This window comes from Pelophylax lessonae (assembly GCF_965119305.1).
Source record: "Pelophylax lessonae genome assembly, chromosome: 2".
Taxonomy (NCBI): Eukaryota; Metazoa; Chordata; class Amphibia; order Anura; family Ranidae; genus Pelophylax; species Pelophylax lessonae.
The window spans coordinates 656375816-656389857 of record NC_138769.1 but is presented as its reverse complement, the minus strand read 5'-3'; the positions used below and the strand labels follow the sequence as shown (position 1 = coordinate 656389857).

At 43.9% G+C, this 14042-nt stretch overlaps 1 protein-coding gene across 2 annotated transcripts in view; it reads left to right on the top strand.

Moving 5' to 3' along the window:
- Positions 1-14042, top strand: part of CAB39L (calcium binding protein 39 like) — a 169672-nt gene that overhangs the window by 142888 nt on the left and 12742 nt on the right. The gene's annotated exons all lie outside the window — the stretch shown is intronic.

Genomic DNA, 14042 nt, shown 5'->3' with positions numbered 1-14042 from the left:
GATTTTGCTTATTTCATTTTTATTTAAAGCTAGAGACCATTTTCAAGTAAACTTTTGAAGAAAACAAGCAGAGCAAAATTGTCTGTGATTACTGACTACAATAAGCTGAGCCAGGAGGCATTTTCTCCATATGTGTATGTCATTCTGCATATTCAGACTCTTTGTGCAAAAGCATTCTTTAATAGCCGGCTACACCTGTACTTCATAGAGAGATTGAGCTTAATCAAGTCACATATAAGCCACATATTGTTTTCATCTTCCTAGGGAACACCTAGCAGGTTGTAGCTTTTTAAATACATAGGAACATATGCCGCATTATACAATTCATAGACATGTGACTCCCATCAAATGTTATGTGATATAATTATATTTAACATTCTGAATTTATTACTGTAAGGGCATTATAGTCTTTTTTTCTAATGCTCTTTAGATACACATGTGAAACAGATCTTTCTAATCGCATTTTATCAATGCATGGTAATGTTTTAAAGCTGAAAAATTCCAGTCTAAACAGATCTTGTTTAACCACTTTACCACCGGAGGATTTTCCTGCTGTACGTCCAGGCCACTTTTTGCGATTCGGCACTGTGCGACTTTAACTGACAATTGCGCGGTCATGCAACTCCGTACCCAAACAAAATTTACGTCCCTTTTTTCCCACAAACAGAGCTTTCTTTTGGTGGTATTTGATCACCTCTGCGCTTTTAATTTTTTGCGATATTAATAAAAAAATGCGACAATTTTGAAAAAATAACAATATTTTTCTATTTTGACGGTTAAAAAATATCCAATATATTCAATTTTTGTCATATATTTAGGCCAAAATGTATTTAGCTACATGTCTTTGACAAAAAAAAAATCTCAATGAGCGTATTGTTAACCGCTTTAAGACCGGAAGATTTTACCCCATTCCTGACCAGGCCATATTTTGCGATTCGGCACTGTGTTACTTTAACGGACAATTGCACGGTCGTGCGATGCTGTACCCAAATTAAATGTATGTCATTATTTCCCCCACAAATAGAGCTTTCTTTTGGGGGTATTTGATCACCTGTGCGATTTTTACTTTTTGCGCTATATACAAAAAAAGTGACAATTTTGAAAAAATAGCAATATTTTTCACATTTTTTATATGAAATTCCCCAAAAAAAATGTAAAAATCAAAATGTTTTAACATTTTAGGCCAATTTGTTTTCTGCTACATATTTTTGGTAAAAAAAAAAAATTGCAATAAGCGTATTTTGATTGGTTTGCGCAAAAGTTATCGCAGCTACTAACTACAGGAAATTGATGTCATTTTTATCAGGTTTTTTTTTTAACTAGTAATGGCGGCGATCTGCGATTTTTTTTTTTTGCGGGACTGTGACATTGCGGCGGACAGATCGGACCCTTGACTGACATTTTTGACACTTTTGGGGGTACCAGTGACATTACTACAGTAATCAGTGCTATACATATACACTGTTACTGTAAAAATGACACTGGCAGGGAAGGGGTTAACTTTTATTGGTGATCAAGGGGTTAATGTATGCCTGGTGCTTACTAACGTGTGTGGGGGGAGGGGACTGTGTGACACAGGCACAGATCGCACATGTGAGATCTGAAGAAGGAGGCTACGCCTCCGAAACGTTGTCCTTAGCAACCCCATGCAAGTCATGCTCTGGGTCCCGATCGGGGAGTCTCCCTCTGCTTAACCGCATTGTCAGTTTCTCTGAGCGGCTATAGCATCCGGCTCTTGGAGGGTGTGCGGCGGCGGCTGGACCGTGCGCAGGCTCACCACATCGAGTCTCCTTGAGTAATCCGAGGCGGTTGGCTTAGCCGTACGATACTCACTGACTAGTGCAGGACGAACAGCTGAGCCGCCGAGGCTAGGAGGAGAGAGCCCTGTAAACATCATCGGGGGATATTTATTTCCATGCATGACTTCCTATCTGTTTGTGAGTACCTGTTTTTATGGCTTCTATTAACTTCAAATAAATGGTGTTACACTAGGGCGGTGTGCGCTCTGTTCCTTTATTTTTTGTACAGATCGCACATGTATATTCTTAGTTGAATCATGTTTTTTTTTTTCTGTGTATTTATGGCAGATCTGTGCAGTAATCCAGCTTTCAATAACTTCTGCACTTTGCCATTGTGCCGGAGTTTCCTGTAATTAAGACCGGTCACTGCCGCTCTCTCTCCTTGTGCAGGGTGACTAGTCTCCACTCGTTCCTGTAGTTTTATGTAATCAGCCTGTGGTAGGAGCACATGATGGGCCTCTCTCATAGCTCTGCTCTCTGTACAGGTTATGCACAGAACAGTGATGATGTCACCACTACTTTTACAAAGTAATATCTGGGTTTGGAAAGCTATTTGGGGCACACAAAGAGAATGTATATCCTTTGTGGCAGTTGAGTAACCTATTTCAACATTTTTGTCCTTGGAGTTCAGCTTTAATCCTTTTCACTTTCACCGCTGTAAGTCATACAGAAGTGGCAGTGGTGGGTGGGGGGCAGGAGGGCAATTGCCCCCTGGGCCGCTCTGATGCCCTGTAAAAAGGCTGTACCACTTCTGCTACAGACATGCTTCAAGAATGCCTGGGGAAGAGAAGTAAAGTCCCTGCCGCTGACCCATTGAGTGCGGGTTGAAGACAAGGACAGAGCTCAGGTGACCCCCCAGCATGGATTGTGTAAACTGTATATGAGCAGAGGTTGGTTTAATACCCCCCTGGAGATTCTCCTCCCCCCCCCCCAGCCCCAACCAAGCTGTCCCAGCTCCCACCAACTGCCCCCTACTTGCCAGGTCGGTAACCGTGATTCAGCCGGACCAGTAGAGAGTACTGGGAGTGGAGCTTCTGCCTGGAATGAGGGTCAGGAGGTGGACAGGAAGAGGGAAAGTGGGAGCGGGGCAGAGTCACTGCACCATGGGCCTCTGGTTTGTACTTGGCCTCTGGGCTGAAAGTTGCCTGCCAGTCTGCCCCTGGTGGGGGGGGGGGGGGGGGTTTACACACAATCCGGGCTGTACACTCTACAAGCCAAAGGCTTTCCGTAACCCCATGTAATGAATACTCACTCATGTGTAAATAAATTAATTAATAGAAACATATTTCTCTTACGTCCTCTGACAGTCGCCGCCCACTCATTCAATCTGCACGTCTGGGTATTACAGCTTAAGCTAGGCAGAAGATTTTGTTAGAATAATCACAAAACCTTTGTATAGACACACCTACAGGGGGCTGTCCCTCTGGTCAATACCCCCAGCTAGCTTCATTCCCAATTCCGTTTTCTGCTGCCTAGATTAGGAGTGGGCTGGCTTTCCCTGGCTGAGATTTCGGTCTCCGCTTTTTTCTTCTTTTTCTGTATTCTTCTTTTAAAATATAGCTTTTTATTTCTTGCTTCACTTAGTTAGTCGGACTTCGGAAGACTACAGCGTTTGCAGAGCTGGGGCACTGGGTATTCTAGAGCCTTACGTACTCCCAGCCTGCCATCGAGCGTTAGCAGGTTATTGGTACGCCCAGGTCTCGCAAACGACAATGTCCCTGACTTCAGGGACGAGCCTGCGAAGTTGCTATCTTCGCCGCAATGTCTCAACTGCGGTACGCCCGTGTGTTGCTAGCGTCCCTTTCGGCTGACGGCACCCCCACTCAGGGTGGGAGGTTTCCTGTCACAGAGCGGTGCCCACGTTTTCGCTGGACCAGTGAGTACCATGCTACCCCTCTGTCTCTGAACATGTTTGTCGGGGTGTGTATGTGGGCCCTCTGTTTTGGGGATGGCAGTTCCGTATGGGTTCTGTGATGTCCCCCTCATGTCTGTAGGTGCGGTCCCTGTGTGTCCCTTCCCGGTCCCTGTGGGGGTGCTGTCGCGGTTTTCATCGCAATGTGGGGGGGTGTGGGGGTCTCCTACGTCCCTGGGGTGCTTGTGGTACTCTGTGGGGGCCAGTGCATGGCGTTTTGGGGCCGCAATTAGCGCTAAACTGCGCTGCCGCCATTTTGGGTGAGGGCAGGTTGTTCGGCCTCATAGTGTGGGCAGCAGCCATTTTCTATCATCCTTTTGGCGCCGATCGGGCGCCATCTTTAGTGTGGTCATGATGTCCTTTGTGGGCAGCGGCCATTTTCCCGGAGCTTTTTTCCCATAGACTTCTATTGGCAACCATTTTCTTGTGGCTCAGGGCTGGCTTTGCCTCTAGGGACGTGAGGTCACTTCCTCCTTCTTCTCTTCGGATCCTCAGCAACACAGGCAGGTACACACACTGTGGGGTGCTTTTTACTGTATTCCCTGGCCTGCATTCCTGCTAGCATTCATTTTTACAGTTTCCTTATAGCAAGGAATAAGGTCTTTAGTTGCGGTGGGGACCGCGGGAATCACCGATTTAAAGGGCCAGCGTCATTTAAATTGATATTGCTATTATGGAGTCCCAGGATAGTAAATTGCCCCCAGATCTGGTGGAGGGTTCAGGTACTCCTGAATCCTCTGCCATAGTCTCGCTAACTGCTGCACTTGGGACTTTAGCGTCAAAAGTGGACTTACTGATGTCTGACCGGGCTTCTAAGAAAAGGCTTATGCCCTCTCAGTCTTCTGATTCAGAGCCAGATTTGGTTGCCACGGACAACGTCCCCCCTGAGGCGTCTCCGTCCTCTCAGTCGGATGTGGAGGAGGAGGATTCGTCCTTAGGGTCAGTGCGGGACCGCGCTGCGGTGGACGCGCTTATAAGATCTGTTAAGGACACTTTGAATTTGAATGATGAGCCCCACCTGTCGGGTAAGCGGTCTTCATTTGGGACCCGCAAAGCCCAAAAAAATTGGGTCCAATTTTTCCTTCTCCCGAGGAGTTTCACGTGAATGACCAATGGCGCCGTATCAAACATAATTTTGTGGTGCCTAAGAGGTTTCAGTACCGTTATCCCTTTGCGGATCCGGTGGATTCTCGCTGGACTGCGGCTCCTAAGGTGGACCGCACTGTGTCCAGGTTAAACAAAGCCACTTTAATGCCCGTGGAGGATTCCCCGGTGTTTAAAGACCCGGCGGATAGGCGGGTGGAGACACTTTCCTGCCACATCTATCTGGTGGTGGGGTCATTGCTAAAACCCGTGTTCACTTCGGTTATGGTCTGTCAGGCTGTAGTTGAGTGGGCAAAGACGCTTAGGCGCACTCTAATTGCTGAATCTGCCTCTTCTGCTGTGCTGGAGATGGTGGATCAAATTGCCCAGGCCGTGTTGTACCTGTGTGACTCGGCCTTGGATGAGGCCCCTTTAGTTGCGCGACTGTCGGCGGTCGTGGTTGCGATCCGCCGCATCACTTGGTTGAAAACCTGGTCGGCCGACCAGTCTTCCAAGAAGACGGTGACTGACATCCCTTATGCGGGGAGTCGTCTTTTTGGGGACTCTCTGGATGAACTGATCAAAGGGCTCACTGGGGGCAAGAGCACTCTTTTGCCCAAGTTGGCTAGGGGAAAATCATCCCGCGCCAAGCGGGGCCCCTCCTTTAAACCTAACCAGGGGTCCTTTCGTGACTGCCTTCAAGGCACAAGACAAAGGGAAGTCTTTCAATCCCTCAAATCTTCATTTAACTCCCAATCGTTTCCGGGATCTCCGTCGAGCGATTCAGGATCTCCTCGCCCAAGGGGTGGTTTTCCCGGTTCCACAGTGGGACAGGTTTCGGGGTTTTTACTCCAATCTGTTCACAGTGCCTAGGAAGGAGGGCAAGGTGCGTCCGATTCTGGACATGAAGTTTCTAAACCGCTTTGTGCGGGTTCAGAAGTTCCGAATGGAGTCCCTCCGGTCGATGGTGGCATCCCTGAGTCCAGGGGATTTCTTGGCTTCCATCGACCTCAAGGATGTGTATCTACACATCCCTATCTACGAGGGTCATCAGAGGTACCTCCGCTTCGCAATTGCGGAGGAGCACTATCAGTTTGTGGCGTTGCCTTTCGGTCTCGCTTCGGCTCCAAGGGTTTTTACCAAAGTGTTGGCTCCTGTTCTAGCCCTGTTAAGGGTACAGGGGATTGCCATCCTCAGGTACCTGGACAATCTCCTGTTAAGGTCGAGTTCCAGGGCCACACTTTTGCGCGATCTGTCAGTCACAGTTCAGACGCTCCAGGAGTTCGGGTGGACCATCAGTTTTCAGAAGTCTACTTTGTCCCCTTCTGTTCGTCTCCCTTACCTGGGGATGATTCTGGACTCCGCCCAGGCTCCTTTTCGGTGGCGAGGGTGTTGGCTTTCCTGCAAACTGGTGTGGAGCAGCGTCTTGCGCTGACCACTCTTAAGGGCCAGTTGTCTGCACTGGCCATTCTGTTTCAACACCACTTAGCGTCCCGTTCCTTGATCCGCACCTTTATTCAAGGGGTGCGTCATTTGGCTCCCCCTAGGAGGGCACCCTTGCCCCCTTGGGACCTAAATTTGGTTCTGTCCGTTTTGCAACTTCCTCCCTTTGAGAACATTCCATTCATTATTCCATGTGGGGACCAATCACTTGCCAGTAATCCCATGTTTGCAATGCCTTTTTCTGCTGCGGTGTCTTTTGGTGATTTCAATAAAACTATTGACAAAATAAAGGCTCAGCTCTGTCTCTGAATATAGCTGGGCACATATATATTTAGATGTGTACTTTTGGACAAAGTTTATTCTGTGGTATTGTGCTATTTCTTGGTGGGTGCTTCACTATGAGCACATTCTTAGTACGAGCTATTAAAGAATGCTGATTTTGTCACAGGTGAAGCAAAAATATTTTAAAGCTTAGAAACTGCACAAATCACGTTTACTTTTTAAGTCTGCCCTACTATTTCCAGGCAATCCGAAGTAAAAGAAGTGGTTCTGACCCCTTTTTTATATAAACCCTTATTTCTTTGCCAGGATTAGCTTCTCAGATGCATAAAAGCTGCTGGAATTGGACTTGTAAATGCTGATATGCTGCAGAAGGCTGTAGAGAATGATTTACCAAAAAAAAAGTTGTTCATTGTTTTAGCAAAGTTAATGTTCGTGAATAAGGTGAAGCAGTGTTTCCTTTGAATGCCCAGTCATGCATGGGACAAACAAAAATCTATATTCAGATGAAAAAGTTAGCAGAAAAAAAAACATAAAAAAAAAAAAAAAACTACAAGAAATGTATATAAAAAAAAAAATAAACACGGGTGGACTCAATGGACCACTTTAGCTTTTTGCTTCCATCGCTTTTCGGTGTTTTTACGTGCCTAGCTTTACCTTTTACACTAACAATTACTTTAAGTTGAACAACTTCTACTTCTTTAGTAAATCCACCCCATTCTCTTCACCATGGATCAGATTTATTACATTGTAACAGTCATCTAAAAATGGGAAAGACTAGACAAACATATGACTTAAAGCAGCATTTTAATGCTCCCTCCTCTTTTCTCCCCATGGCCCTACATACATTTTATATCAAATTATAATGTAAACACCTCAAAATGTTTCTGTGCGCTCATATCATTGCAGCTGCAGCTCCTTTGTGGAATGTGGTGGGCCAACAATGGGGAAGAATTTATTGGAGCAGCGATGTCACCCTCAGTTGTCACTTTATTCTTTGCTGTACCATTTGAAGTTTTTCTATTGTTTTCTCTCCCAGAGATGCAACAAGTTCAGAGAGCAAATCTTCCAAAGTGAGGGGAGTTCCACTGTAAATAGTTGTTCCCGGGAAAGGAAATATTCCCATTGGAAGATTTCCCTCTGCGTTTTGTTCTGGGGACCACTCTAACATTTTGGATTTCTCCTCACTTTCTGTTTCGGTAACAATGGTTATCAGGATAGATTGTGGTAACTCTCCCTAATGGGGACCACAGGCAGCAAAGAACCTGCCCCATACCATCCAGAACTAAAAAAAAAAAAAAAAAAAAAAAAAAAGTTTTGCCTAGAGGTACTTTTTAGCTGGCTATGCACTAGTAAAATTGTATTTGAATTTTTTTTATTTAAGAATGTTCATTCAATTTTCTAAACGTTAGTGGGGCCATATTGATGATGTTTGTTTTTGACCAGACAAGAAAATTTAAAGGAGTAGGATGAAAATTTTTTCTTGAACACTTTTCTAACAGTGAATGTTGTTTTTGTTTGGGAAAGTCTATTCGTTCTAACATCAAATGTTAAGTGTCCATTCACACTACCGTGACTTGTCAGGCGACTGGTCAGCCTGACAAGTCGCGGTCCGTCGTGGTCCATTGTGTGCTACAGGAACCGTTCTAATAGTCGCTCCGACTTAGAAAAAGGTTCCTGTACTACTTCGGGGCGACCTGGAGCGACTTGCATAGACATTCATTATATGAAGTCCGTGCAAGTCGCGCCAAAGTCACGGGGCACACGACTTCACAGGTCGCCCCCGAAGTCGTGCCGCATTAGTGTGAACCACCACTAAAAGCAAATTACATTTTGAAGGACTTTTAAATGATGTTTATCAAGTCATCCACTGTAATGAGAACACTGGATACCATATTTTCATTTACAGTTTTGCTTCCAGAAAAACATTTGAGGATTATAATAGATCCTTTCAAACTGAACACAAATGCAAATTTAGGATGACTGCTTAGGTAGGAAACATTAGAAATAAAAAATTAACCTTTATTGATAAGGTATTTAATTGCATCATTTTTCAGACACACTACATGAGTTACACAGAGCTAAAAGAGTTTTGGTGCTGATTTTTGTTTGTACTCTGGTGCATATTGCTGCAGTGTCCAACAATGGTCAGCCAGCATTGATAGATTCCAGTTGCCCTGATACCATTTTTCCATTTTGGCAATGTCCTGGTAAAACCTTTCACTATGTTGTTCACTGATTGCTCCTAGATTTTTGGAAAAAAGTCTAAGTGTGAATACAGAAAATGAATATTCAGTGACATTTTGCGCTTTGTGGTCTTGTATGCTGCAAGAAGTTTGTCAACCAGCTGAATGTAGAAAATTCTCAACGTCATCCTTGAAGGCTTTCCAGCTGGTTCTCTCTGACCCCACTAACAGATCTTCGAACCGCTTGTCATTGATGATATATCTGATCTATGGACCAACAAAAATGCCTTCCTTAATCTTAAAATCAGTTATGGTTGGAATTAGTCTAAGTTTCATGTGAAGCGGAGGCAAAAATATATTTTCCAGGTCAACAAGTGGTTTATGCACCACATTTTTCTGTCCTGGAACCAAATTCTTTCAGAGTGACCCCTTCTTTTTAAAGTTCCCAGTTTTACACTGGTGCGATGCGAGAAACCCTGTGATTCAGTGCCGGTTCCTACATCGCACCTGAATTGCACATTGGTTCACAATGAGATCTGCGAAGCGCTGGGGGTGTCAATGTAAAATAAGAAAAAAAACCAGACCAGTTCACAGATCGCAGTGCGAACTGTGAAATGGTGCAGGAATCGGATCACATAGGTGTAAACACCCATGCGATCCGATTCCAGTATGGACCGAAAAAAGGGTCCTGCACCATTTTGGTGCAAATGCAATGCTATTTCAGCCATACAGTTTGTATGGCTAAAATCACATTGTACAGACATTGCATCTGATGTGCACAGCAGTGCGGCGCGAATCAGGTGCGATGTCTTGTTATCACACAAGTCAGAACCCAGCCTAATGCAATGCATGGCTGTCACACTCACATATGTTTTACAGTACTTGGTATATCCAAGCAGCAGAGCCACTACTTTTAGATCTCCACAGATATTTAGTTGTTCTTGGTGTGCTGGATGCGCTTTAACAACTGTTACACTTTTATTTTTGTTTATTTCCTGTGTGCAGCATAGCCTACTGGTATTGCACATTTGCAGGTCAGAAGTTTACTGTAAAACGGTACTTAGTTAAAGTACAGGTTTTTTTCATGATAGTCAAAAATTTGTAAGATACACCAAGAGGTGTTCGGGAAACAAAACCTTTATTGTCCAGTGCAATTTTTGTACATAGAAAATCTACTAGTGTATAGCCAGCTTTAAGCAGTCTTAGAAGCACACCTAGAAAGTGCTTTCAGCTGTCCTCACATGGTTTTTCTGGCTCAGTTGTCCAAAAATAATTATTTTTAAAATAAAATAAATTAAAAAACTTTTAAGATGCAGATTTCTTTTAGTCTGTTTTCATTTGCATTGCTTGTGCACACTTGTTAATTTGTTATTTAAATATTATAGATTTGTGAAGTTCATTATTAAGACACTGATCTATAGGATAGGCACCCAATCAGAGAGATTTACTAAAACTGGTGCACTCAAAATCTGTTGCATCTGGGCGTGGTAGCCAATCAGCTTCTAACTTCAGCTTTTGACAATAAAACCTGGAAGCTGATTGGTTTCTTATGCACAGCTGCACCAGGTTCTGCACTCTCCAGCTTTAGTAAATCAACCCCATTTTCTTCTGTGCTGAAACCATAAATGTCAGTGTTTGGGATCTGAATCATGTCATTTTGGATTTATTTTTGGACCCTTACTAGTCTGAAAACATTTGTTATTGTCACATAGCAAGATTTTTTTTTTTTATTAATTTCATATTATGTTTGTAATATGTTGTTGAGATTTTTCTGATGTTTTAAAGAAATCCTGTCATCAACTTAAACATTACAGGTATAAGAATAGAGAAATTAAGTATGTAACCACTTAAGCCCCGGAAGATTTTACCCCCTTCCTGACCAGGGCCTATTTTGTGATTCGGCACTGCGTGACTTTAACGGAATTGCGCGGTCGTGCGACGCTGTACCTAAACTAATCTGACGTCCTTTTTTTTCCCCACAAACAGAGCTTTCTTTTGGTGGTATTTGATCACCTGTGCAATTTTTTGATCATGCGCTATAAACAAAAAAAGAGCGTCAATTTTGCAAAAATAACAATATTTTTCAAATTTTTTATATGAAATTGCCAAAAAAAAAGTAAAAATCAAAATTTTTTAACATTTTAGGCCAATTTGTTTTATGCTACATATGTTTGGTAAAAAAAAATCGCAAAAAGCGTATTTTAAATGGTTTGCGCAAAAGTTATTGCGTTTACTAACTAAGGGAAAGATTTTTGTCATTTTTGTTGTTTTTTTTTTAAACAAGTAATGGCGGCGATCTGCGTTTTTTTTTTTTTTTGCGGGACTACGACATTGCGGCGGACAGATCGGACCCTTGACTGACATTTTTGACACTTTTGGGGTTACCAGTGACATTACTACAGTAATCAGTGCTATACATATGCACTGTTACTGTAAAAATGACACTGGCAGTGAAGGAGTTAACTTTATTGGAGAGGGAGGGGTTAAGTGTGTCCCTAGGGGCGTGTTTCTAACTGTGATTGGCTGTGGCTACTAGTGTAAGAACAGAGATCAACGGTCCTACATAATAAAACTGTGTGATCTCCATTCTTACACTGGGAAGAATGACAGGCGGCTTTGTTTACATTAGCCGCCTGCCTTTCTTCCGGTGTAACGGACAATCGCGAGTGCCCACACGCGCGGGGGGGGGATCCGTGACTGCGCGGGAGCGCGCCTCCGCCGGCACGGGCTCGCTCCCTGGAGCCTCACAGGCTAGCGACGTAGCCCTACGGCGCTTTGCCTGTGAGGGACTGACCGCCGCAGTAAATAGTCGCGCGGCGGTCGGCAAGCGGTTAAAGTGCATACTTCAGTATTTTTCCTGTCCATAAGTTTCTTTTTTTCTATTTACATACAATTTGCTTTTGAGCACATTGAGAAAATTGACTTCTCCAGGAGAGTCAATTCCCTACCACACCCCCTACCTCCTTGCACATTAAAGTCCTCTCCTCTTCTGGAAAGTCCGGATTACTCTCTGCACTGACCCAGCTCCTCTCTCCCTCCTCTCGGCTTTTTGCATAACATTTTATCTTGCTAAAAAGGGGAATACTATAGAGTAGTGATGGCAAACCTTGGCACCAACCTTTGGAACTACATTTCCCATGATGCTCATGCACTCTGCGGTGTAGCTGAGCATCATGGGAAGTGTAGTTCCAAAACATCTGGGTTGCTGAGGTTCGCCGTCACTGCTATAGAGTGTCCATTAGGTGAGAGCTCTGAGTTTACTAGGGCTTCTGACATCACATCCAAGATGGCGTTTCCCAGCAGCAGTCTCAGGGCTTTTGAATGGCTACACAAGGGAGGCTTTTACAGGTGAATAACAGCTATCAAATACCTTAAATGCATTCTTTTTTGGGAAGATTTTTGTTGAAATTAAGGTCCTGCAACAGGGTTTTGCCTTTTACTATATACACTGCTCAAAAAAAGTAAAGGAACACTTTTTATTTAGAGTATAGCTTCAAGTCAATTAAACTCCTGGGATATTGATCTAGTCAGTTAGGTAGCAGAGGGGGTTGTTAATCAGTTTCAGCTGCTTTGGTGTTAATGAAAGTAACAACAGGTGCACTAGATGGGCAACAGTGAGACAACCTCCAAAAAATGAATGGTTTTACAGATGGAAGCCACTGACATTTTTTTTCTCTACTCATCATTTTTCACTAGTTTTGCATTGGCTAGAGTCAGTGTCACTACAGTAGCATGAGGCGATACCTAGACCCTATATAGTTTGCACAGCCAGTCCAACTCCTCCAGAATGGAACATCAATATGTGCCATTGCCAGACGGTTTGCTGTGTCTCCCAGCACAGACTCAAGACCATGGAGGCGATTTCTAGGAGATAGGCATTTATTCTAGGAGCAGGGCTGTAGGAGGTCCTTAACCCATCCGCAGGATAAGCCCTGCCAGAGCCCTACAAAATAACCTCCAACAGGCCACTGGTGTGAATGTCTCTGACCAAACAATCAGAAAAAGACTTCATGAGGTTGGCCTGAGGGCCCGACGTCCTCTAGTGGGCCCTGTGCTCACTGCCGGGCACTGTGGAGCTCAATTGGTATTTGCCATTGAACACCAGAATTGGCAGGTCTGCCACTGGTGGCCTTTGGTTTTCACAGATGAGAAAAGGTTCACCCTAAGTGCATGTGACAGATGTGAAAGGGTCTGGAGAAGCTGTGAAGAACATTATGCTGCCTGAAACATCGTTCAGCATGACCGGTTTGGTGGTGGGCCAGTGATGGTCTGGGGAGGCATATCCATGGAGGGACACACAGACCTCTACAGACTAGACAATGGCACCCTGACTGCCATTTAGGTATCTGGATGAAACCCTTGGACCCATTATCAGACCCTATGCTGGTCCAGTGGGTCCTGGGTTCTCCCTGGTGCATGACAATGAGGAGGATGAAGGAATTGATACCATTGAATGGCCCTCACACACACCTGACCTAAATCCGATAGAACACTTCTGGAACATTATGTTTCGGTCCATCTGACCCCGCTAGGTTGCACCTCAGCCTGTTTAGGAGCTCAGTGATGCCCTGGTCCAGATCTGGGAGGAAATACCCCAGGACACCATCTGTTGTTTTATTAGGAGCATGCCCCGACATTGTCAGGCATGCATACAAGCACGTGGGGGGCCATATAAACTAGTACCATTTTGAGTTGCTGCAATGAAATTTAAGCAAAATGGATTAGCCTGCTGGATCATTCTTTCACTTTGATTTTCGGAGTGTCTTTGAATTCAGTTGTCTGTAGGTTATGAATTTTAATTTCTATTAACCACTTTACCACTAGAGCATTTTGCTGTCTTACGTCTGGGCCACTTTTTGCGATTCGGCGCTGTGCGACTTTAACTGACAATTGCGCGGTCGTGCGACGCCGTACCCAAACGAAATTTACGTCCTTTTTTTCCCACAAACAGAGCTTTCTTTTGGCGGTATTTGATCACCTGTGCGATTTTTACTTTTTGCGCTATAAACAAAAAAAGAGCGTTTATTTTGAAAAAATAACAATATTTTTAACATTTTTTATATGAAATTCCCCCCAAAAAAATGTAAAAACCAATTTTTTTTAAATTTTTGGCCAATTTGTTTTCTGCTTCCTATGTTTGGTAAAAAAAATCAGAATAAGCGTATTTTGATTGGTTTGCGCAAAAGTTATTGCGTTTACTAACTAAGGGAAAGATTTATGTCATTTTTGGTGGGTTTTTTTTTTTTTTTTAACGCGTAATGGCGGCGATCTGCGATTTTTTTTTTGCGGGACTGCGACATTGCGGCGGACAGATCGGACCCTTGACTGACATTTTTGACA